Below are 23,279 nucleotides of genomic sequence, written 5' to 3'. Positions count from 1 at the left end.
AGAAGTCAAGGTGCTTAAGATGGAGGTAAAAGCCTCTAGGTTATTATCAATCATTTACCAAAACAAAAACTTTATATCATAATGAATTTGATTATTGAGGATTGCAGTGAGTGGTCATTTTATATTATTTGATGACAGGAGAGAGTAAAAAAAAATTAAAATAATAAAACAAATATATATATATATATATATATATATATATATATATATATATATATATATATATATATATATATATATATATATATACACACAAAACACGGAAATAAACTTCACTCTCCAACCGGACTGGGTACATATTCTATGACCCTGCAAAACTCACAGCCCTGGTGCCAAATCAGTCTAAAAGAAGGATCAGCAAAGTCAGGAGTTTAATTTCAGGTCTTGGTTAACACAAGTAAACACAAGATCCCAAATCAGTGGCAAAACATTAAAAGGCACCAGGTTTACACAAAGATGTACGTGAAATCAATTTGATGTACAAAGTTATGACATGAAAAATATGCAGAAAAAAACTGCAAAAAATCATTGCAACAGTGAGTCTAATAGAAGAGTTATTAAAAGAAACTGTAAATAGCAGCATATTAATATGATTTACAACTACTTTAAATTAATTTAGTCAAAGGGACAGATGTGTATGATATTTGTTTTTAAACCCTCATATACTGAACTCATTTTGATCTAATTTGGAATCCCATATGCATAATCATTATGGTAGGTTTGCTGTGCTGTTTCTGTATTTTTAAAGTCACTGGGATTTGTTTCAATGCGTTTATTAGCTCTGTCATTGACTTATTATAAAGTTTCATTCTGAATATTATATTTTAGCTTTGTATACATTTTAAAATTTAAAAATGTTAATGGAGCTTTATATGATCTTGGCATGAAACACTTGAATATTGTAATATAAATGTTCAATTATGCAAAGTATTCATTTGAAATATATTTTCATTAATTAATTAGTCACCTTTTCATGTTATTTAATTCTGAAAATTGTGGGTTTCCCTCTTCGATGAACTGTAAGTGCACAATGCAGACTTCACAAGCATAGCCCTGAAACCTTGCCTACTCTTGTAACAAGTCTGGATTGGCTCCTAACATATTACTTTATCAACAAACTTGATATTTGTCTTGAAATACACAATGTATCAGCAGCTATTCACAACCCAAAAATAACAATAATTAAAATGAAAGGACAGTGTTATGTTAAATGTGTCTAATATTAAACACCAAAAAGTAATTATTTTAAATAACATTGTATTAAATATTCATACACAATACATGTGTTACTATACTATATTATAAGTGTCAATCAACTATAGTCTATTTGGATTGGCTATAATAATTTCTTACTACTAAAAAATTTTTTACATTAAGAAATGTTTCATTAGTCAGGATAGCCGCTAGTCTTCTCATGTGATGTACTATTGGATTTATTTACGTATGAGGGATGACATGTTAAACATACTTATTGTATCTGGATAAATTATGTTTGGGTTTTATGTAAATAATAAATACAAAGATACTGCAGATACCAAATTAAGACATCTAATATACTGATTTATTTTATTTGTATTTGTATAAACTATAACTTAAGTAGTAAACAAGTGCTGCAAATCAAAACAGAGAGTGAATAAACTGCACAACACATTATAGGATAATAAACCTGTGAGACAGGTAGAAATCCAAAATAAATATTAACAGTTTGCACCTGTAAGTTATACCTTATGAAGTGGTGGGACCCTGAAAAACACTAACCTGATAAGCGTAAAAAGCTGAAGATAGAATATCACGTGCCGTTCACGTAATCCCCGCTTAGAAGTCAATTTAGAAATAAAAGTGGGAAAAAAACTAAAACCCCACTCTCGACCTAAACCGACATAAAAATATAAATATTTAACATTCACAAAGAAGAATATGTTCTATTTATTCAGAAATAAATATCTTTACATATATCTGGTGGTATTTTTGGTAAAAAAATAATAATATATATATATATATATATATATATATATACATATATATATATGCACACATACATATATATACTGTGTGTATATATATATATATATATATATATATATATTTATACACAAGATTATATATAGGTATAGATATATTGAGATATACATAGGAATATCTATTTATAAATACATGGAACATAGTCTACTATTTGCAGAACATTGGAGAATACAATATTTACAGTAAATACACAGTATAACACTTTATTAAATATTAAATTTGCATAAATGTGTTTTTACTTGTTTTCAACTGCAAAGGGCTCCAATACACTTATTTATATATTGGTTTGGGGAAAGGGAAATGGGAAAAGAGGATGGCACTACTTAATGGTGACCCAATTGGGAATATATTAAATTAGAAAGAGGGAGTGGGTGCTGTACACCATAAGATAGGAGGCAAAAACGTAGTGGTACATACAACTACACAAAGTGTGTACTAAATAGCACTCCTCACCATTGTAACCACTAAGAATAAGTAAGATAATGGTAGTTAAATTACATCTAATTGCTTAGATAACACCTGAGAATGTACATGAAATTCCCAAAATCTGGAAACACAAAAAGGGGTTAAAAAGTAAATGTTATTAATTATGAATTAAAAATGGGGAAAACATACATTAATAGATTCTGTATCCTAAGAAAGTGATGCTTTTGGTGTTAAATGTACATTTTTCCAATTTAGCGTAGAGATGGTTCTCTCTTAATCATGATAGAACTGCCTTAACATATTTAACATGTTCCTGGGGATCATTTGAGTAGATGAGTATATCATCTAAATAGATAACTAAATGAACGTCAAGTAGGTCTCTAAAGATGTCGTTCACGAATCTTTGGAAAATTGCCGGAGCGTTACAGAGACCGAATGGCATGACAGTATACTCGTAAAGTCCGTATCTGGTATGGAACTCTGTCAGCCATTCATCTCCTTCTCGGATTCTAATGAGGTTGTAAGCACCTCTTTTTACAAGTTTGGTGTAAATCTTGGAACCTTTTAACTGTTCGATCAATTCAGGAATTAACGGCAAAGGATATCTATCCTTCTTTGTGTGTTTGTTTAATTCCCTATATTCAATTATATGTCGTAGAGTGTTGTCTTTATTTGTTACGAAAAATATTCCTGCTCCTTCAGGTGATGTTAAGGGTCTAATGAACCCCTTTTTAAAGTTATCTTCAATGTATGACTTTAGGTGTTCTAACTCCGGTTGTGACAAGGGGTATATATGACCGCAGGGAATGTTGACCCCAGGAAGCAGATCAATAGGGCAATCATATGGTCGGGAAGAATTCACAATTATTTTTGCAGTATTTTGAGGTAAGGGATGGTTCACAGTTAGGCCAATCAATTACTGGTTGATGTAATTTCAACTTTGGCCTAAAACTGCTGGGAATAAAGGAGAGGAAATAACATTGAATGAGATATTTTCTAATGTATCTATTGTGTAGTAGCAAGTAAAGGGATTGTGTGATTGGGCCGGAGCTAATCTCCTTACAGTCAAAGACTCTTACTGAAACAGGTATTTGTTTTGCAACCAAAGGTATTTTATTAATTTTAACAAAAGATACTACATCAATGTAAATAGAGCATGCTCCTGAATAAATCACTGCGTCAATTGTCACTTGCTGTTGTCCCCACTGCAGAAGAAGAGAAAGAACACAGTAAGTGTCCATGGGCTCATCTGGGGTTCTGATAGCTGACTGAGAGTGGTAGTGGGGCACTATCTTATCTTGTTTTTAGTATGATATTCTTGTGCTGACCTTTCTAAGCGTCTCTCTCTAATACATCTATCTATGGATATAGTAAGTGTCATAAGTCCATCTAAGGAATCACAACTCTGGCTAGCATCTTTTATTGAGTCTGAGAACCAGACCCGGACTGAACGGGCAAATGCTCACAATGATCACAATGATCACAATGTTATTTATATGGCTCACATAAACTAGCACTCCCCTGTGATAAGAGGCGGCATTCAAGGGCTTAGAAATTATCATATAAACATTCCTAGGTTTAGCTTTCAACCAAGAATAGCGAGAGAACACAGCAAAATTGGTGATAAAAGTACATTGGAAAGTTGTTTAAAATGTCATCCCCTAACTGAAACATGAAAGTTTTTCTTTGGACTTCCCTTTACACCATAGCATCACCGTATTACACAGCTTGATTCATACCAAGCCCAGGACAGCTGTTTTGTGGTTTTTGCCACTCGTCAGCTGGGAGTAGGTTGAATCACTGCTGGGTAAAGTTGATTTCTGGGCGAAATACAACAACAATTAAAATTATGGGGAGGCGAAAAGTGAGTTTAAAATCCTCCACTAAATACAAAATGTAGAGAAAATAACTCATTGTGTAACCCATTTACAAATCTAGACAAGTCAGAAGACTTGCTTTTCCCACAGAAACTCTCTGAATACATTTTTTCCAATGCAGCAAAGGATTCTGTATAAGATATGCAAATGAGGTTCACAATGACTCACTTTTTTACTTTTAGCCTGCTTTTTAAGGCAGACTTTCCTTTACACCATAGCATCGCCGTATTACACAGCTTATCTCTCTCTCTCTTTCTCTCTATTTTAAACGGCATGTTTTGATTTGATTGATAAAAATTAGCACTTTATTTTGGTTTTGCTTTTTGTTTTTTGTTTTTTCGGTGTTGGAATGATAATGTTTTTGTCACTTAAACAAGATTTATACTTGCCATGTTTGGGGGGGGGGGGGGGCCTCTTTGCTCTCAAATGCCCGGGCCCTTTTTTGGTCCCTGTCCGGCCCTGCTGATAACCCAAGTCTGAAATGATTTTTAAGTGATATATCATTCCAGAGGGTATCTTTCATCCACCTCTTAAATTCAGCTATATAGTCCTCTACATGTCTTGTTTGTTTTTTGAGAGATCTTATAGCGGTTTCAGCTGTAATTTGAGTATTTGGATCGTCATACAGGAGTAACTATGGGGTCTATTTATCAAAGATCTTACGGACCTGATCCGACAGTGCAAGACCTCGCTGAATGCAGAGAGCAATACGCTCTCCGTATTCAGCATTGCACCAGCAGCTCACAAGATCTGCTGGTGCAACGCCGCCCCCTGCAGACTCGCGACCAATGTGTCGCCAGCAGGGGGGTGTCAATCAACCTGATCATACTCGATCGGGTTGATTTCCGACAATTCCTGTCCACCTCATCAGAGCAGGCGGACAGGGTTATGGAGCAGCGTTCTTTAGACCGCTGCTTCATAACTGCTGTTTCTGGCGAGTCTGAAGACTGGCCAAAAACACGGGCCCACAAGCTCTGTTTGGAGCTTGATAAATGGGCCCCATTGCCTCAAATAAAGATGAGAGGGAATTTAAAATGGGGTCTTCAGACTCAAAGAATGTGTTAGCCCATGCACTGGGTTCACCTTGCAAGAATGAGATAACTGTTAACACCTTAATGCGTTCTGTGGAATACGTTTTAGGTTTTACAGTGAACATAAGTTTACAGGCATTTTTGAATTCCCTATAGTGGCTTCTATTACCATCAAACTTTTCAGGGGTGCCTACTGTGGGTTCAGAAAAGTGTTCAGTGTATGGTTTCCCATTTTCCCTTCAGTGCAGTTTGTTGAAATGCTGTGTGTGAGGTTAACAACATGGGTTGGAAGATCTGCTGGATTCATCTTTCTGCTTGGTAATGGTAATATGTCACAGCTGTAAAAGTAAGAAATGGTATCTATGAATCTCAACTGCAGATCTAGCAAATATAAAGCTAAGTGGATTGGCAGAGAATTTCCTTTCTGGTGCTGGTAGTGTAGCTCTTAGAAATTTGGAAACAAAACATCAGATAAATCAAGGTATAATTTCAGCACACACATTAAATAAATCTGTGTTCAATGTGTGTGAAGTAGGAGCTGTTAATTCTTCCCTGCTTGCATGTAAAACACACAGAAATGTTAGAGTTTTACTTCATGTGTTCACATAGAAGACTGGGGTACTGGGGTACAGTGTAAAAAGTAAAGAAGGTACCTAAATCTGCCTGTTTATAGAGAGAATCCGTGTAGGAGCTGAAGATTCTGTGCGAGCGGACATGATACAATGTAGGGTATCATGTCCACTGCACATCGATAAATGTCAACAGCATATGCTATCAGCATTTATCATTGCACAAGCAGCTCTTGTGAACTGCTGGTGCAATGCCGCCCCTTGCAGATTCATGGCCAATTGGCCGCTAGCAGGGGGTGTTAATAAACCCAATCGTATTTGATCGGGTTTATATCTGTTCGCGGCCTCAGAGCAGGTGGACAAGTTTAGACCGCTGCTTCATAAGTTTTGTTTCCGGCGAGCTTGAAGGCTCGCAAGAAACAAGAGGCATCAAGCTCTATGTGGAGCTTGATAATTCGGCCCCTGTGTCTCAATATGAGAGCAGGAGAGGATGGGCTGCAGCTGATGATGTCATAGTCAGTCAGAGGTCTGAGCTGTTCAGGAAGCCAGAGGAACTGTGCTACAAGAGAAAGTGCTGAAAGCTGTAGGATCAAATTACACAGGAAACTTGAGAAATTACCAAGCACTTAGGAACTGGCAGATGAGGCTTATATAGGGAAACAGCTAGGAATTAAAGGTATATACCCACAGCATGAGATCAGGAGTAGTAAGTTGTTACAAAGGAAGAAGCAGCTGTCATTAGACCGCTGCTTCTTACACTCTACGCTACCTCTCAGGTGGTGAGGGGAAATCACAGAGAGCTTGCTCCCTCTCTGTGACTGACAGTCCTTTCTCTCACACAATTGGTCTCGCGGGAGAAGGGGCAGGCTTTACACGCTCACTTAAACGTGTAATGATACATACGGGCAGCGGATCCTGTTGGTCCTCTGCCTGTATGTATCGCTGCTTAGTACATGGGGGCCTTAATGAAGTAATTGTGAATCAAATGGAAGAAAATAAAACCTCAGTTGTGTAAGGGAATAAAAAGGATATTTTGAATCAGAACATAGAAAATGCAGGTGGTGGTGAGGAAAAGGAGAAGGAAAATCAAAGTGTTGATAAGGAGAAAAAAGTTGAGTGCAATTAAGTGATAAAGCTGATGAGTCCAGTTCACAAAGTGCTAAACCCACAGGTTTCTGGCGCCTGAAGAAAAACCTGTGGCTAATAATTCCCCAGTTGCTCTTGCAGCATATTCAGAGAGTGAGGAAGATGTTGAAATTACTGATTCGCAGAGTTCTCTACCTGTAGCTCAAAAAATGTCCGCAAGTTATTCTCTGCAGAGTATTATTGATTTTTTGGATATTACTAAAAGGGAAAAAGAATGTGGAAATATAGAATTATTTTCCTGATCTTGTTAAGTATGTTAACTCTGTAGAGTTTTATTTTAAACATGCTAGTGAGGAAGAGTTTAATTTAAAAAAAAAAAAAAAGATATAATTTACAAAATATTGTTACAAAAGGTTTGTCTTTCCCTAAACAGTAATGATGATTATTAGTAGGCATTTTTTATTTTCATTTTTGGTCCTTTATGTTTTCTGATGTGTAAAAATGTGAATAATATGTCCAATGGGACATTAAACATTAATGGATATAGAGGCAGTGAGAAGAGAGCTGCAATGTATTCTTATTTAATACAGAAAAAATAAGATTTCTTTCTTACAAAAAACTTCTACAGATTTAAAGGGACAGTCTACACCAGAATTGTTATTGTTCTAAAAGATAAATAATCCCATTATTACCCATTCCCTAGTTTTGCATAACCAACACAGTTATATAAATACACTTTCTTTCATGTAATTGGCAAGAGTCCATGAGCTAGTGACGTATGGAATATACAATCCTACTAGGAGGGGCAAAGTTTCCCAAACCTCAAAATGCCTATAAATACACCCCTCACCACACCCACAATTCAGTTTTGCAAACTGTGCCTCCTATGGAGGTGGTGAAGTAAGTTTGTGCATGATGTTTTCTAATTTCTTCTATGATAAGCGCTTCTAAGTATTCTGAAGCCCAATTCCTCTCAGAGTACAGTGTTTGTCAGAGGGATGTGAAGAGAGTATCACCTGTTTGATGTTATGGTTTTCCTCACGAGAAATCTTTTCAAGGGTTCTCTGTTATCGGTCGTAGGGATTCATCTCCTACCTCCCTTTTCAGATTGACAATATACTCTTATATACCATTACCTCTGCTGAAAGCTTTCAGTACTGGTTTGGCTATCTGCTATATGTGGATGGGTCTCTTTTGGTAAGTATGTATCATTATTTAAGACACTCTCAGCTATGGTTTGGTGCTTTATGTATTAATATAAATTTTTAAATATATGTATTTTACTTATATTTGCCATGAGTCAGGTCTATGTGTATTTCCCTTTGCAGTCCAGCAGTTTCGTTATGGGAATCATGTTTAGGAAGTTTGTCTTACCTGGGGTATAGTCTTTTTTAATTTGACTTGTTTTCTTTAAAAAACTTGCGGGCATATTAGGCTTGCGGGGGCGCAAAATGCTGTTATTTAATGCGCCATTCTTGGCACGAGAATTTTTTTGGGTGTGAATGTGCATCTGCCATGATGCAAGTTCATAATTTACTACGTCTTAGTTGACGCAAGGTTGTGTGGCGCAAAATTGCGTTTGTTATGACGCGAGTTGATAAGAAGATAGTACTTCTTTTAAGTATCCTTTAGATAGGAAGATAGAATCTTATCTAAAAAAAGCTTATTTGCATTCTGGTTATATTCTTAGACCTGCCATTTCTATGGCTGATGTTGCGACTGCATCAACTTTTTGGTTGGATAGCTTAGCACAATGAGAAAAAGACTCTGATTTGCATAGCATTGTTCGTTTGCTTCAACATGCCAATCATTTTATCTGTGATGCTATTTTTGATATTATCAAGATTAATGTTAAATCTATGTCTTTGGCTATTTTAGCTAGAAGAGCTTTATGGCTCAAATCATGGAATGCTGACATGGTATCTAAATCTAGGTTACTATCTCTTTCATCCCAGGGTAATAATTTGTTTGGTTCCCAGTTGGATTCAATTATTTCCACTATTACTGGGGGAAGGGAGTTTTTTTGCCTCAAGATAAAAAGTCTAAAGGCAAATCTAAAGCTTCTAATCGGTTTCATTCCTTTCATCAGAATAGAGAACAGAAAACCATTTCTTCCTCTAAAGACTCTGGCTCCAATTAGAAGCCATCCTCGAGTTGGAATAAATCCAAGCCTTACAAGAAACCAAAGCCAGCCCCCAAGTCTGCATGAAGGTGTGGCCCTCAATGCAGTTCTGCTGGTGGGGGCAGATTGAAATTATTTCAAGACATTTGGTCAGGTTTCATTCAGAATCATTGGATTCAGAATATTGTCTTCCAGGGGTATTGAATAGGTGTCAGAATAAGACCTTCTGTGAGAAGATTTTTTCTCTCTCACGTTCCAACAAATCCTGTGAAAGCTCAGGATTTTCTGAAGTGTGTTTTGGATCTAGAGCTTTCAGTAGTGATTGTACCAGTTCCATTTCTGGAACAGGTTTTGGGTTTTTATTCAAATCTATTCATTGTCCCGAAGAAGGAAAATTCTTTCAGACCAGTTCTGGATCTGAAGTTTTAAAATTGGTTTGTAAGAGTCCCAACTTTTAAGATATTTACTATAAGGACTATTTTGCCTTTTGTTCAGCAAGATCATTATATGTCAACAATAGACTTACAGGATGCATATCTTCACATTCCGATTCATCCAGACCACTATCAGTTTCTGAGATTCTCTTTTCTAGACGAGCATTACCAATTTGTTGCTCTTCCATTTGGCCTAGCAACAGCTCCAAGAAAGGTTCTCGGTGCCCTTCTATCTGTAATCAGAGAGCAGGGTATTGCTGTGTTTCCTTATTTGGACGATATCTTGGTACTGACTCAGTCTTTACATTTGTAAAGTTTTTGCTCTCTCTTGTGAGTCTCCTTTTCTGATTTTTCTTGAGGATAAAGCTGTTATGCGGACTTCGTTTAAATTTCTTCATAAGGTTGTGAATTCTAACAACATTAGTAGGGAAATTGTTGTTCCTTCTTTGTGTCCTAATCCTAAGAATGTTCTTGAAAGATTTTTACATTCTTTAGATGTTGTAAGAGCTTTGAAATATTATATCGAAGCTACTAAGGATTTTAGAAAGACTTCCAGTCTATTTGTTGTTTTTTCTAGTTCCAGGAAAGTCCAGAAAGCTTCTTCCATTTCTTTGGCATCGTGGTTAAAGCTTTTGATTCACAAGGTTTATTTGGAGGCGGGACAGTCTCCGCCTCAGGGAATTACAGCTCATTCTACTAGATCGGTCACCACTTCTTGGGCTTTTAAGAATGAAGCTTCGGTTGATCAGTTTTGCAAAGCAGCAACTTGGTCTTCTTTGCATACATTTACTAAATTCTACCGTTTTGATGTTTTTGGTAGAAAAGTTATTCAGACAGCTGTCTCAGTTTGATTATTCTGCTTATGATTTAAGTTTTTTCTTGTAAATTATAAGAATGGCTTATTTTTTGTGGATTTCATTTTTTCAGCGGAAATAGCTGTTTTTATTTTATCCCTCCCTTTCTAGTGACTCTTCTGTGGTCTCCCACATCTTGGGTATTTCTATCTCATACGTCACTAGCTCATGGACTCTTGCCAATTTCATGAAAGAAAACATAATTTATGTAAGAACTTACCTGATAAATTAATTTCATTCATATTGGAAAGAGTCCATGAGGCCCACCCTTTTTATGGTCGTTATGATTTTTGTATAAAAGCACAATTATTTTTCCAGTTCCTCTTTTTGTATGCTTTACTACTCCTTATTTTATCACCCCACTACTTGGCTATTCATTAAACTGAATTGTGGGTGTGATGAGGGGTGTATTTATAGGCATTTTGAGGTTTGGGAAACTTTGCCCCTCCTGGTAGGATAATATATCCCATAAGTCACTAGCTCGTTCTTACATAAATTATTTTTTTTTTATCTCTGTGATTACCTTGTATCTAAGCCTCTGCAAACTGCCCCCTATTTCAGTTCTTTTGACAGACATGCATTTTACCCAATCAGTGATGGCTCCCTAGAACTTCACGTGCATGAGCACAGTGTTATCTATTTGACACACATGAACTAACACCTTCTAGTAGTAAAAAACTGTCAAAATGCCCTGAGAGAAGAGGCGGCCTTCAAGGGCTTAGAAATTAGCATATGAACCTTTTAGGTTTAGCTTTAAACTAAGAATACCAAGAGAACAAAGCAAAATTGGTGATTAAAGTAAATTGGAAAATCGTTTAAAATCACATGCCCTATTTGAATCATGAAAGTTTATTTTGGACTAGACTGTCCCTTTAACTAATGAGAGCGTGTGGTTAAAGGGACATGAAACCCACATTTTTTTTTTCATGATTTAGAAAGAGAATGCAATTTTAAACATCTTTCTAATTTACTTCTATTATCTAATTTATTTTATTCTCTTGATATTCTTTGCTGAAAAGCATATCTAGATATGCTCAGTAGCTGCTGATTGGTTGCTGCACATATAAGCCTTGTGTGATTGGCTCACCAATGTGCATTGCTTTTTCTTCAACTAAGGATATCTAAAAAATGAAGCAAAATAAATAATAGAAGTAAATTGTAATGTTGTTTAAATTTGTATTCTCTATATGAATCATTAAAGAAAGATGTTGGGTTTAGTGGCCCTTTAAGGGAATGGAAAATAAGTGATTTCTTAGTCATGGCTCCCAATGTAAGTGCAGGTGTTTACAATTCTTTTTTCTGAAGATATAGAACCAGATTCTATAGTAGTTGAGGAAATTATTAGAGAAAGGATTCTTAAAGTTGAAGCTGTATTTGGAGGGGTTATATTTTGTTTTATGAATGTTTAAGCACCTTGTGCAGTATCAGAAAAAAAATGCAAAAATTGTACCTTTAGGGGTACAACAGCTTGTCACTGGGGCAGTACCCTCAACGTGCAATAATAGGAGGCAGGGGAGGCAGAGAAAAAAGTTTTTAAATCTAATTAATAATTTTTTATATTTTTTTTCAGTTTTATTTATTTGGGCAATGCCCCCCCCAGGTACCCCCCTGCCAGTGCCACCCGATACGATTACCATCACAGATTATATTTTAAAGGCCTTAAAAATATCAGCATCCTTGTAGCGCAATAAGAAAGCAGTGAGCCGTTCCGCTGCCTTCCATTTATAGCGCAACCTGGATGTTGAATACTGTTCTTCGCTCACTATGAGCTAGCGACACCCAGTGGTGGCTCACTGGGCCCCATACACGCTCTAATGGATGCGGTTCTCAAAACCGCCTCTATGATGGAGAAGCTCCACAGTCAATCAGCATCATCAGCGCTGCAGGGGAGGCGTGCCTGCTGGTCTTGGCTCAAGTTGGCTGAGTGATGTTGCATTAGCGGGAAGACACAACAGTAAGCAGGAGGGAGCTGCTGCATAGACATAGACGGGAGCCTGAGTGAGTCTGACTTTGTCACAGTCTGTCAGGTTAGAGTCAGTGAGTAGTTGTGAGCGAGCCTAGCAAGGAGGAGTGCGACGTGTCCACTGTCCGGCAACTGTAACGTGTCTAGTACAGAGTACTAGCAGAGTGGTGAGGAGGACTTCACTGAGGATTGGAATCTGGAGGTTGAGGATTAGTAGATAGAGGGCCGGGAGTCTGGGACATGTAGTGAGTGTGACAGCAATCAGTGACTGTTTATTCAATTTCCCTTCCCATGGGCCATGGCATACCTAAATAGCTGTCACAGCCTGCCCTCAGGACATCCGACGATGACACAACACACACAGTGTGTGTGTTGTATTGTCATCGGACGTCCTGAGGGCAGGCTGCGGCAGCTGTTTAGGTATGCCATGGCCCATGGGAAGGGAAATTGAATAATTATTAGTTATTTTGTTATATCATGAATGATATTAGGCAGCTAAGCATTAGCAAGCTGTGTGACACTGTGCAAATGATCATGTTAATGTTTCAGCTACCAATGAAAATTAATAGGAACCTACATACAACCTTGCAAATATGATCAAATCCATTGCCATAATGTAACACAAACTCAATCTATAATATGGCAGCCTTTGTAAACTGATGGATGGTCACGGTGTAGGTGTTATCATTTTAGGGCTAGGCAGTAGGCACCATTTTGATATCTATCAACCTGCTGAAAATGATTAACATTAGCAAACTAACAGCTAGATTACGAGTTGTGTGTTAGGCTTAAAAAGCAGCATTAAGAGGTCCTAACGCTGCTTTTTAATGCTCGCTGGTATTGCGAGTTTTGCAGATACAGGTGTACCGCTCACTTTTTTGGCCAGACTTGGAAATACCGCAAATCCACTTACGAAAATTGCGTATCCTATTTTTTCAATGGGACTTGTATAGCGCCGGTATTACGAGTCTGCCAAAAAGTGAGTGGTAGACCCTCTCCTGTCAAGACTGGTACCGCATTTTAAAGTCAGTAGTTAAGAGTTTTACACTACAACATTGTAGCATAAAACTCTTAACTAAAGTGCTAAAAAGTGCACTAACACACATAAACTACCTATTAACCCCTAAACCGAGGCCCTCCCACATAGCAAACACTTAAAAAAAAACTAATCTGACGAACCGGACATTGCCGCCAATATAATAAATATATTAACCCCTAAACCGCCGCACTCCCACCTCGCAAACATTAGTTAAATATTATTAACCCCTAATCTGCCATCCCTAACATCGCCGACACCTACCTACATTTATTAACCCATAATCTGCCGCCCCCAACGTCGCCGCCACTATACTAAAGTTATTAACCCCTAAATCTAAGTCTAACCCTAACACCCCCTAACTTAAATATAATTAAAAGAAATCTAAATAAAAATTGCTATCATTAACTAAATTATTCCTATTTAAAACTAAATACTTACCTATAAAATAAACCCTAAGATAGCTACAATATAACTAATAGTTACATTGTATCTAGCTTATGGTTTATTTTTATTTTACAGGCAAATTTGTATTTATTTTAACTAGGTAGAATAGTTACTAAATAGTTATTAACTATTTAATAACTACCTAGCTAAAATAAATACAAAAGTACCTGTAAAATACAATTAAATAAAATCAGCCAATAGGATTGAGCTGGCATTCTATTGGCTGTTCCAATCAGCCAATAGAATGCCAGCTCAATCCTATTGGCTGATTGCATCAGCCAATAGGATTTTTTCTACCTTAATTTCCGATTGGCTGATAGAATTCTATAAGTCAATCGGAATTGAAGGGACACCATCTTGGATCACGTCATTTAAAGGAACCTTCATTCAGTGTTAGCCGTCGGATTAAGAGGATGCTCCGCGTCGAAAGTCTTGAAGATGGACCCGCTCCGCGCCGGATGGATGAAGATAGAAGATGCCGTCTGGATGAAGATTCTGCCCGTCTGGAGGACCACTTCGCCTGGCTTGGATGAAGACTTCTCCCGGCTTCGTTGAGGACTTCGGCCCGGTTGGATGAAGACTTTTTCCGGTAAGTTGATCTTCAAGGGGTTAGTGTTAGGTTTTTTTTAAGGGGGTATTGGGTGGGTTTTACAGTAGGGTTGGTTGTGTGGGTGGTGGGTTTTAATGTTGGGGGAGGGATTTGTAATTTTTTTTACAGGTAAAAGAGCTGATTACTTTGGGGCAATGCCCTGCAAAAGGCCCTTTTAAGGGCTATTTCTAATTTAGTGTAGGGTAGGGCTTTTTATTTTGGGGGGGCTTTTTATTTTGTTAGGGGGATTAGATTAGGTGTAATTAGTTTAAAAATATTGTCATTTGTTTATTATTTTCTGTAATTTAGTGGGGTTTTTTTTTTGTACTTTAGCTAATTTTATTTAATTGTATTTAATTGTATTTAATTTAGGGAATTAATTTAATTATAGTGTAGTGTTAGGTGTAATTGTAACTTAGGTTAGGTTTTATTTTACAGGTACTTTTGTATTTATTTTAGCTAGGTAGTTATTAAATAGTTAATAACTATTTAGTAACTATTCTACCTAGTTAAAATAAATACAAACTTGCCTGTAAAATAAAAATAAATCCTAAGCTAGATACAATGTAACTATTAGTTATATTGTAGCTATCTTAGGGTTTATTTTATAGGTAAGTATTTAGTTTTAAATAGGAATAATTTAGTTAATGATAGTAATTTTTATTTAGATTTCTTTAAATTATATTTAAGTTAGGGGTGTTAAGGTTAGACTTAGATTTAGAGGCTAATAACTTTAATATAGTGGCGGTGACGTTGGGGGCAGCAGATTAGGGGTTAATAAATGTAGGTAGGTGTCAGCAATGTTAGGGATGGCAGATTAGGGGTTAATAATATTTAACTAATGTTTGTGAGGCGGGAGTGAGGTGGTTTAGGGGTTAATATATTTATTATTGTGGCGGCAATGTCTGGTTCGGCAGATTAGGGGTTAATAATTATAATGTAGGTGTCAACGGTGTCGGGGACGGAATATTAGGGGTTAATAAGTGTAAGATTAGGGGTGTTTAGACTCGGGGTTCATGTTAGGGTGTTAGGTGTACACATAAAATGTATTTCCCCATAGGAATCAATGGGGCTGCGTTAAGGAGTTTTACGCTGCTTTTTTGCAGGTGTTAGACTTTTTCTCAGCCGGCTCTCCCCGTGGAGTCCTATGGGGAAATCGTGCACGAGCACGTTACACCAGCTCACCGATGACTTAAGCAGCGCTGGTATTGGAGTGAGATTTGGAGCAAAATTTTGCTCAACGCTCACTTCTTGTCTTTTAGCAACGGGTTTCAGAAAACTCATAATACCAGCACTGTAGGTAAGTGAGCGGTGATGGATAACTGCTCGTTAGCACCGCATAGCCTCTAATGCAAAACTCGCAAATACAGTCTTATTTGGATGTAGCTGAAGAGTGAAAATAATCATTCTTTTTGAGTTTCCCCATTGAGTTTTGTCTTCCTAAGCTGTAATATGATAGTTAAAATGTCAGTTTGGAGTCACTAGAGTGACAACAGTGACACATAATATACTGTCCCTATAATATTCTTGAACTAGTAGTGTACTGTAATTATAGAATGTAATAGCTGACACTATTATAAGTTTAAGCTCTGATAGCAACAGGGCAGTCCCTATGCTGGGACTGTGTTGCTGTCAGCATGCATAATATTTAGGCTTATGTTTTTAAACTTGGTTAAATTGTTTTTTTTCTGAGGTATAACTATAAACAACAGAAAACTACATTAATTTCTGCAGCACCCACTCTCTCTCTAATAAAAAAGACAATCAAAACTGGCACAAGAGAATGTAGTACAAATACCTTTAAAGGGAGAGCCTACAAGCAATCAATGATAGCAATGCCAATAAATCACTGACACTGACTCTAAGTAAATTGCAAAAAAATAACGTTACCAACCTCCTGCTCCTGAAGTACTACTGAATTGCTTTAGTACTTGAAACTCTCCTTATTCATTATAAGGCTGAATATTTCTAGAAGAAAACAAATATGTGGCTATAAAAATAAGAAAGGTTCTGCATTATAGTTGTTATTGTGGGGAAACTGTATTTCTGCTGCTAGATTGGATAAATGTTTTTAAGTATAATTCAAATATTTTGATTGTCAGATTGTTTCCTAATTATTCTGACATCAGCTTTCTCACACCATATTGGCATTTTAATTGTCAGCTTTTAAATGATATGCACTTTTTAGAATGTTTTGCCTTTTTTTGGAAAAAAGTATCAGAAAGAAAAATGATTTTGCAGCATTAAGGCAATGGTGAGATATTGGAAAAGTTCAAATAAAACTTTTTTGTCAACAGCATAGTCGCCAAATATCTGCAAATGTAAATAATAGCATGAGAGTTCTGGAGCAGTAAATTTCAAAATAACCTCTGATAGTTCTTTTAATGTTGGGTTGTATGAGAACTTAAAGTTACAAAACAGTTGTTTGATAACCTATTATGTTATTCATTTATAAAGCGCCAACAGATTCTGCAGCGCTGTCCATGGGTACAAAGATAAAAGTACAACAGTGATACAATACAATACACTATATAAGACACCGGACAAAATTAAACAAACAAATACAGGGAGAATTGAGGGCCCTGTTCTCGTGGGAACTTACAATCTAGATGGGTAGGAGGGTGAGAAACAGGAGGTGGGGACTGCAAATGTGATATAATGACGTTGGAGTTAGAATAGGGCAACTATTAGGCAAGTGAGATTAATTTGTTACTGATTTGGTGATAAGCTTCCCTGAACAAAAACGTCTTTATGGAGCATTTAAAGGAAGAGGTTAGGGGAAAGTCTGACAACTCGAGGAAGTGCGTTCCAGAGGGTTGGTGCCGCACAAGAGAAGTCCTTTAGTCTAGCATGAGAGGAGGTGATGGTAGAAGATGCAAGGAGCAGGTCATTGTTGGATCTTAGGGGGCGGGCTGGAGTAAATTTGTTGATGAGTGAGGACAGGTAGGATGGGGCAGCATTGGTGAGGGCTTTGTAGATCAGGGTGAGAATGTTAAATTTAATTATTCTGTGAATGGGGAGCCAGTAAAGGGACTTGCAGAGAGGTGCAGCAGATACAGAGCAGATACCTATTGGATTCAGTGTGTGCTAGTAAGATCTAATTTTCAAGTTGCAGCAGAGATACATAAGTATAAGGATAAGTCATCATAATATTTATAAGCACAAAAAACAAACCCTGTATTATCTTAGCAATGCAGACCGAGAAGAGCATAATTCCGAAATAATAAAGTTATTAAAATACCCTTTAAAACAATAAAAAACAGAAAAAAGGGTGCACTGAAGCAAACTGCTACAAAAAGAGGTCCAGACAGAAAACAGTAAATTTATTAAAAAAAACAATCAATGAAACCACCGGTGGTATAATAACAACAAATCCTAACTGGCCAGAATACTAATATTAAAAGATATATGGAACATAATCCACAGTAGATAGGACAATATTCATATAAAAAAAATCCCAAATTAGCTGGAAAGGTTAAAAAACCAAAGTCTTAATCATTGGTGGGTGTGGGTATAGGAACAACAGTGGACCGCAAAACAAAGTGCGTTTATGTAGTTCTAAAAAAATTCCTCGGTTACAAGTCACTCACCCGGATTATGTAACCTCTTCTTTTTGATTTCTCCGTTTCCTATTGGCTCCATTTAGTAACACGTTTAGACCCTTCAATTCGGTTGCAAGTATTGGCGTCTACCACGGACCATGCCGTGGTTATTTCAGAGTCACGTGATGTATTTTTGGTCATTCAGGAAGCCGTAAGAAATATAGAGTGTGGTGTACACAGCCGTATACCACACCCTCAGGGGGTGCCTCCTAATCACTACAAAACCAAAATCACTAAAACAAACAGATGGTTGTTGTTAACATATATATAAAATACATACAAAAATTTGTCCATAAAACCTATATATATAAAAAAAAGTCCAAAAAGATGAGGCAGCTCTCTGTCAAAGGACGGTCATCCTGGTATGTCATCTGTAGAGAAAGAAGAACAGAGGCGCCACCATGGCCTAGTACTACCAAAGCAGGTGTAAACAAATGCAGGTAAATGAATATACTCACAAACAGAGCGCACCCAACGGTGCTAGTGAAGCAGACTGGAAATTCACAGTGGTCCAGCTCACTGATATCCCCCAGCAGAGATCCAATCGATTATCCTTAGGAGATACTGTAGTTTGATGCAAGATAAAATGTACCTCCAGGTGCAATACCAGCAAACTGGGACCTCACAGCCGCCCAATAGACTGTTAGCTCCAAAGCAGGACAGCAGCAACCACAAAAATTGTTTAGAAATACCCAGCAGTATATTTACTGTGACATACACCACAACAGCAACTGTATATTAAAAAATACTTTATTTAAAATGCGACGCGTTTCTCAGCCTCCTGTAGGCTGTTTCATCAGGCTATAATACACAATATTAAAAATAACACTTGCTATATAACAATTAATAGAGGAGTGAACAATCATCTGATAGGTCAAACAATTAGAAACTCAGACCTGTCTGTATTTGCGATTAATTGGTTGGTATGGTAACATCAGTATACAAAAAACCTCACAGGTGGTATACAAAGTGCATATAATCTACAGGCACTCAGTTGGCATGGCAGCCACATATAAACACAGACCTAAACTGCTTTTTTTCAGATATAAAAATCACAATGTATATGAACAACAATTCACATCAGATACTACAGCAAAATAACAAAAACATAAAAATCAAACCAAAGCAATCAAATAGATATTAATATGTTTCACACAATGTATATTAGTCAAATGTACATATATGTAACCCATGTATCTTTTTAACAGACTCCTGCAAGATAGAAAAACTTTTCCTTTTTTGATGAACTAACTGCCTAATTCGTTATCTAACTCTCTCACTCACCACCCATGACTCATGCTTCCGCTGATGTCTTTAGAGTGGGTAGATTGTAAATACTTGTACCTTAGGCAAACTAAACCTCATACCGGAACATTCTTATTTTGCTATTTGGCATTAAAAAATGGGGGATTAAACTAGACATAGTGCTTCCTACTTTGATCGATCTAAAAACACTTAATATGATCTACGATCAATGATTACAACTGGATGCGTTATTTAATAGAACACTGGGAAAGTGTAGCACAAAAAGGCTTGCAGACGTCATCTACACTGTGATCCTCCATCTTACGTGGCTTTGTGTGTTGAGGGGGCGTGTGTCTATACTCCAATTGATAATGGAGATTACCAGGAAGACGTATTACCAGAGAATGCGAGTATAGACCTTGTGTTGTGTACAGGGGATACAAATGGATACAATATTGCAGAAACTTACTGCGTGTCCACTTGAAATGACTCAAATGTCTTACAGAGCACTCTGTGTTTGTGAGTCTGATTTCAACACTGCTTAAAACATTCCATCAACACGTTTCAGCTGGTGCAGCCTTTATCAAAATCTTGCATAAATAAAAGGAGAAAAGCGCTTAACCTGGGAACGAACAATAGCATAATAGCTTTTTCTATGGCTAGTTACCACCCAAGAAGCAGCCTCTTTTTGCTCAACATGTGCCTTTGACAGAGAAGAACTTTCTTGAAGCATATCAGTCTGATCCTGACTTCACAGTATAGTCCAGCCCCGATTACCAGGCAATCCTTCTCTGAACGAGAGAAACAGCAAAACCCCAGACATAAGTTTCGGCCTATTGTGGGCCTCGTGAGTGAGGTGCAGCCATATCCCTCTAGGCACACTGAGCAACGGGTCCACGTCTGGATTCCCGCATCACACTTTGGGAGACTTTCCTAAGTGTCATAATTTGCATAAATAAAAAGAGAGAAGCGCTCAACCTGGGAAAGAACAATAGCATAATAGCTTGTTCTATGGCTAGTTACCACCCAAGAAGCAGCCTCTTTTTGCTCAACATTTGCCTTTCACAGAGAAGAACTTTCCTGAAGCATATCAGTCTGCTCCTGGCTTCACAGTACAGTCCAGCCCTGAAATACCAGGAAATCCCTCTCTGAACGAGAGAAACAGCAAAACCCCAGATGTACGTTTTGGCCTATTGTGAGCCTCATCAGTGAGGTGCAGCCATATCACTCTAGGCACACTGAGCAACGGGTCCACGTCTGTATTCCTGTATCACACTTAGGGAGACTTCCCTAAGTTTCATAATTTGCATAAAATAAAAAGAAAGAAGCGCTCAACCTGGGAACGAACAATAGCATAATAGCTTGTTCTATGGCTAGTTACCACCCAAGAAGCAGCCTCTTTTTGCTTAACATGTGCCTTTTACAGAGAAGAACTTTCCTGAAGCATATCAGTCTGATCCTGGGGCTGGACTGTACTGTGAAGTCAGGATAAGAGTAATATGCTTCAGGAAAGTTCTTCTCTGTTAAAGGCACATGTTGAGCAAAAAGAGGCTGCTTCTTGGGTGGTAACTAACCATAGAACAAGCTATTATGCTATTGTTCGTTCTCAGGTTGAGCACTTCTCTTTTTTTATTTATACAAATTATGACACTTAGGGAAGTCTCCCTAAGTGTGATGCGGGACTCCAGACATGGACCCGTTGCTCAGTGTGCCTAGAGGGATATGGCTGCACCTCACTGACGAGGCCCACAATAGGCCGAAACGTACGTCTGGAGTTTTGCTGTTTCTCTCATTCAGAGAGGGATTGCCTGGTATTTCGGGGCTGGACTGTACTGAGAAGTCAGGATCAGACTAATATGCTTAAGGAAAGTTCTTCTCTGTGAAAGGCACATGTTGAGCAAAAAGAGGCTGCTTCTTGGGTGGTAACTAGCCATAGAACAAGTTATTATGCTATTGTTCTTTCCCAGGTTGAACGCTCTTTTTTTTTTTTTTTTTATTTATCAAGATCTTGCCTTTGCCTTTGTGCTTGAGAGAAGTTATAGGTTTTGTAGAGCACCCTGATCAAACTTACAGTATTCCTAATAGGTGTATACATGATAATATTTCCTTATTATGGGATTTTTTAGCAGTTTACAAATTGTTTAATATTAATGTGGGTATAATTTCACTAGATCAACAGAAGACTTTAGACAGAGTTGAGCATGATTACCATTTTGCATGGTTATAGTTTTGGTCCTCAGTTTATATCTGCTATACAAGTTTTATATAAGAATATATTTAGTGTTCTTAAAGGGACATTCTGGTCGAAATGTAATGCACATAGATGTGTTACATTTTTGATAGAAACATATTTGCAATATACATGTATTGGAAAAAATGCTTCTAGTAAAAGTTGTCAATGTTCATGTTAACATTGTTGTGTGCATGTGAAGCATAACTACAGTAGATATTCTCAGTGCACCAGCATTTTAAATACTACAGCTACTCAGAGCACCAGTGTGGCTTGTAAACATCTAGTTGGTTTTAGTTTACCTCACATACAGGTTCCTATTTCTATAAAAGATCTTTAAATGCTGATGATGTATATTTTTTGTGCATAATAAACACAATGTTACTGTGCTCTGTGATTGGCAAAAAATATATGAAATTGCTTCAGGAGCAAAAATAAACTGGCATAAAAGGAACACTCTCTTAGAACAGTGGAACAGATCTGGTTTTAAAGGGATATGAAATAAAAAAAAAAATTATTTCATGATTTAGATAGAGCATGCATTTTTAAGCAACTTTCTAATTTACTTCTATTATCAATTTTTCTTTGTTCTCTTGTTATCTTTATTTGAAAAAGCAAGAATGTAACTTTAGGAGCTGGCTCATATTTGGTTCAGCACCTAGGTAGTGCTTGCTGATTGGTAACTAAATATATCCACCAATCAGCAAGCTCTGCCCAGGGTGCTGAGTCAAAAATTGGCCAGCTCCGAAGCTTTATATTCCTTCTTTCTTATATAAAGATACCAAGAGAACGAAGAAAAATTCATAATAGGAGTAAATTAGAAAGTTGCTTAAAATTGCTCTATCTGAATAATAAAATAAAAGTTGTCACTAAAGTATACACACACCAAGTAAATAAATCAAGAAAAAACAGCTATAGCGTGAAACAATATAAGTGAATATATTTTGTGATTATCCAAAAAATGACATGTGGATTATTTGCATAAAGGAGTGGTCTGTCCCTTTAAGGCTAATGGGGTAATTCCTCCAGCGCTGTATCTCAAAAGGAAAAGACACACACAATAGTGCATACTGTCAGGAACACCAACTGTGATAATTCATGGAATCTTACTCATACTTTACAGAGCTTATATCTCAGCTCTAAGTTTCCAGACAGATAGTTTTTAAAGCCCCTTGGCTGCTCCAGTAATTATAGGAACACTGCTTCAAGATGTATATTTACAAGGTTTATTAAAATATATAGGACATAAAGACAATCTACACTGTTAACAAATTCGTCCCTGTATAAAGTAGCAAACAAGGCTTTACTTAGCAGGCTATCAAGGCGGTTACTAGGCTGTAATCTTGATCTGTATTGCTTTCAGTCCTTAAAAACTAATATCCAACGACCATTTCGCCAGATGTCCTCCAGCTTTTTCAAGAATAATCAGCTGTACCCTCAGCCTTTCTTAAATATCCAGTCCTTGTATCCAATTGGGTAATTCGCCAATCATATGTTACAAGTTCCATCATGTGATATGTCACATGTTGTAACTGTTTTTGTTGTCAATGAAAACAGTACACTTCAGCATTTAAGAAGTATCTTACTCATTAATTTAAGGGTTGGTAACTGAAAGGGTACACTTTATACACTTTAAATATTACATTATACATCCAGAAGCATATAGAATACAGAATATATATTACAAAATGCATACAAAATACCCAGTTAGATACACAGGCTTGGTATTTAACAAGGGCTGAGGGT

This window comes from Bombina bombina, chromosome 2, assembly GCF_027579735.1.
Source record: "Bombina bombina isolate aBomBom1 chromosome 2, aBomBom1.pri, whole genome shotgun sequence".
In the NCBI taxonomy this organism is placed as follows: domain Eukaryota; kingdom Metazoa; phylum Chordata; class Amphibia; order Anura; family Bombinatoridae; genus Bombina; species Bombina bombina.
Note: the sequence above shows the minus strand (reverse complement) of the source record.